The following is a 3,839-nucleotide window of genomic DNA, read 5'->3' as shown; positions in this document are numbered from 1 at the left end:
TCTGCTGTTTTTGTCCTCTTGCTGTGGCCAGGGACACGAGGTGCCCCACTCCGGGCCTCAGTTTCCCCATCCATAAAATGGGCTTCATGAGAATGTGGTCAGACTGGGTCAATGGGCAGAAGCTGGGCCCATCTTCCTCCTCTGCCTCTCCGCACCCCCCATCCTCCCTCTGCAGCCTCCAGCCTGGCCTGCCTACCTTGTGCAGGGAGAAGGTCCGCACGCAGAACGTGGCCAGCTCGATGGTGTCCAGCAGCGTTACCTGGATGAAGCCGTAGGTCTCCGTGCCCCTGTTGGGCCAGTACTGATCACACTTGATCTGTGCCGGAAAGGAGAATGGAGGTGAGCGTGAGCCTGGGCTGGCTGGGGACTCTGGGGGTGGGGGGTGGGGTCCAGGCCTCACCCGCGATTTCTCCTCTAGCCGGGTCATCATGACAATGGTGGCTGAGCGCTGCTCCCACACCATGCGCCAGAAGTCCCCGAAGGTCTCGGGCAGCGGCCCCTGAGTGGCGATGTACGCGTTCTGCCGTCGGTAGCCGTCCACATAGTTGGCGTTGATGTAGTCACTGCCCACGATGCCTACGGCCCGGGCGAGAAGCCGATCAGTGGGGGTGCCCCGTCCCTTCAGGCTGGCTCCACAAGCCCAACTGGAAGCCCTCTCGGAGCACCCCGATCTGTCCCCCAGCAAATCGTGGGCAGGGACGTCGGGATCCCACCTCAGCACTGCTGCCATGTGGGGCTGGATCGCGCTCTGTGGGGCCGTCCTGAGCACGGCAGGGTGTGGAGCAGCATCCCCGGCCCCACCCTGTAGCTGTCACTAGCAACCCCCTCCTCCAACCTGGGACCACAGAAATGCCCCCAGACCCTGCCCTCCGTCCCTGGGTGACAGAGCGGCTCCAGTTGAGTGGAGCGGTGTGGAGTGGCCGGTGGCAACACGTAAGGGTTAGCAGCCATCACTTAAATACACATCTAACAATCCCCCGTGGTTTCTGGTGCTGGACCAGGCCTGAGCCCAGAATTAGGCTTCTTTCCCCATGCGCCCCCCGCCCCTCCTAGCTTGTCTACCTGGCCTGCCCCATGGCGTGGAGGCGGGGCAAGGACTGTAGGCACTCGGGGGGAGGAGGGCAGGATGGCCCGGGACCGCGTGCTACCTTCAATGGGCTGGAGGATGACGCGGGAGTGGTCGTAGGCGATGACGTTGGCGTAGCGGTTCTTGGGCTTGTTCACTTCCAGGTTGGAATGCTCCCACGTGAACTGCTGGCCTGGGTCAATGGACTGTGGGAAGGGGAGGTGGGGGTGTCAGGTGGCCATTGGAGGGCCTGTGTGGGGGGGATTGGGGGGAGGGTTCAGCTCACCTCGTACTCCTGGGAGAGCTTGAGGCTGTCATTAGCCTTGAGGCGCTCCGTGTGCTCGGCCATGTCTGAGATGGGGATGGGCGGGTGGCTAAGCATGCCTGTGGGGAGAGCAGACCCCGCGGGGGGGCCTGTCATGGGGGGCCAGCCCGGGGCCGGGGTGGGGTGCTCTACAGTGTGAGTCTGCGATGGACGAGCTGTGGTTAGAGGGCCTGGCGGGTGCGGGGACCCTGGACCGAGGGTCTGAATGGAGCAGCAGGGGCTACAGCCCCGGCCATGCCCAGTACCCTGCTCACACGGTCCTCCCGCTCCGTCCCCACCCAGCCGGGGGAGGGGTGCCCCGGAGGACTTCCAGCTCCTGGTGCCTCGTGGCAGGAAGCAGGCGGGTGACACAGAAATGGAGAAGCAATGGCAGCTGGCTGGGCCTCACTGTTCCCTGGGGTGGGAGACACACTCCTTTCTGCCCATTGGGGCCTGGGGGCCGACCGGTCCTTTGCCAGGAGAGCTGAGGGCCTGCAGGTAGTGTCTCCACCTGGTTGGGGCAGGCACTGCGCCCCTCACTCTCTGGCCCGTGTCCTCATCCTGTACATGGATGGGTGACAGCCCTGATCTTCGAGCCCCTGGGGGTGGGTGGTGCCTGGAGGGAATGGGGTGGACCTGGCTCTTTCTTCCTGGTATCTGGGTCTGCCAGACCCGTCTCCACGCCCCGGCCAGTGCTCCCTGTGCGCTCACACTCGCACTCTGCAGCTACGTCAAACGGGTCAAGCGTTGCCAGACCGGCTGGTGAACACCTGTTGTTCTGGTGGGGGCCCCCGGGGTCTCCAAGAGCCCCGCCTATGGAGTGTGAGGCTGGTGTCCACTTGCCTGGTGGCTCTCCCTGCCTGTCACAGGGGTGGGCTCCTGCTCTTCCGTTTGTATGTGTCTCTCCTACGTCCCTGTCCCCACCCCCACACAGTCACCACCAGCACGCTAAGGGCACAGTGGGCCAGACCCCTTCCCCTGAAGCCAGCGCAGGACAGGTGGGCAGAGAGAGGTGGCGGGATGGAGAAACCAAAGATGAAAACAAACGAGGGGCGGGTGGGGAAGGGAGCCGAGAACAGAAAGACACAGGAACTAACTTTCAAAGTGAAACCCCGGCTCCCTGAGGGGGCTGCTGAGGCCTGAATCTGCAGAAACAGCAAACAATAAATAAATGAAAACACGCGGGGCGCTGCCTCCCCCACCCCGTGCTGGGTGCACGCACACGGCTGCCGACAGACACGGGGCCGAGCACGTCAGCCGCGAGGGACACTCCCTGTGGCGACCCCAGGGGACCGGAGCAGCGGCTGCTTCCGCTGCACGGGGCCGAGCACGTCAGCCGCGAGGGACACTCCCTGTGGCCCGACCCCAGGACCGGAGCAGCGGCTGCTTCCGCTGCCCGGTGTTTAGCCACGACTCTGGGAGGATCCCACAGTTTTAGTTTCTTCCGTCAACGTCACCCACACCCCTCTGGCCCTGGGTCCCCGTGTGGGTCATTGCGGGGTTTGGAGAAGGCAGGATGGTGAGGGAGAACTGAGGGGGGAGGAAGGACGGGCCGACGCCGTGAACTTTAAGAGGACGTCAGCCGTCAGTTAAACACACAAGTTTGAAACCCTCATTTAACTGGAAACAGATGCCACCGGAGAGAGGAGAGAAGGGAGTACGTTAGAGGTGCCGCATGTGACCTTCCGTGATTCCTACGAGGACGGAGGACGGCAGCCATCAGTTAAATGTTTAAAATCTCTATTTGGTTGGAAACCGAGTTAATATGGACCAGTCAGAAACAGAAAGCAGATTCCAGAGCGCAGGTAGCGGGAACAAGGGAACCACGTTAGGAACAGCCACCATCAGTTACATGAAAAGCCCCTTTTCGGTTAGAAGAAGCTGGCACGAGCCCGGTCAGAGGGAGGAGGCGGGAGTGCGTGGTTCCTGTACGTGAAGATGATCACGGACAAGACTGGCTCAGTTTCCCACCGGGTGTGGAGGTGACCTAAGCTGCATCTTACTCATCTACAGGGAGCTGTTCGGGGGCAGACGGCGCGCGAGCATCTGTGGTGTGGAGGGGGGATGCGGGCCGTGTGGGAGGTGTAATTAGCGTCTTGCTAGGGGCACATCCCAGGGAGTGTGGGAAAAGGCCAAGTGGTCTTCAGACTAGAGGTGTGAACAGAAGCATAGCTCTTTCTGCCAGAAGAAAGGAGGAGGGCTTTGTGGTTTAACGCGTCCTATAAGCTCCCCACAGAAGACAGCAAAAGCCTCATTTGGTTGTAAAGCAGAACCGACCCGTGAGAGTTCCAAGCCTGGCACAGGTAGGAAGCTGGGAATCGGGAACTGACTGCACGGAGCACAGTGTGGCGAGGCCGGGAGGGTCGCCGCAGGCAGCTCCCTCTCCCCGGGCAGTGCTGTCCCTGGCACCTGGGATAAGCACATACCTGGTGTCTGGAAGTTAATGCGCCTCATTTCCACGGGGTCCTT

At 62.0% G+C, this 3,839-nt stretch overlaps 1 pseudogene; it reads right to left on the bottom strand.

Annotated features, from left to right (window-relative positions):
- The window catches only part of LOC102756478, a 62,780-nt pseudogene that overhangs the window by 4,363 nt on the left and 54,578 nt on the right, over positions 1-3,839 (bottom strand).

This window comes from Myotis davidii, unplaced genomic scaffold (genome assembly GCF_000327345.1).
Source record: "Myotis davidii unplaced genomic scaffold, ASM32734v1 scaffold341, whole genome shotgun sequence".
In the NCBI taxonomy this organism is placed as follows: Eukaryota; Metazoa; Chordata; class Mammalia; order Chiroptera; family Vespertilionidae; genus Myotis; species Myotis davidii.
Note: the sequence above shows the minus strand (reverse complement) of the source record. Positions and strands in the feature narration are given on the sequence as shown.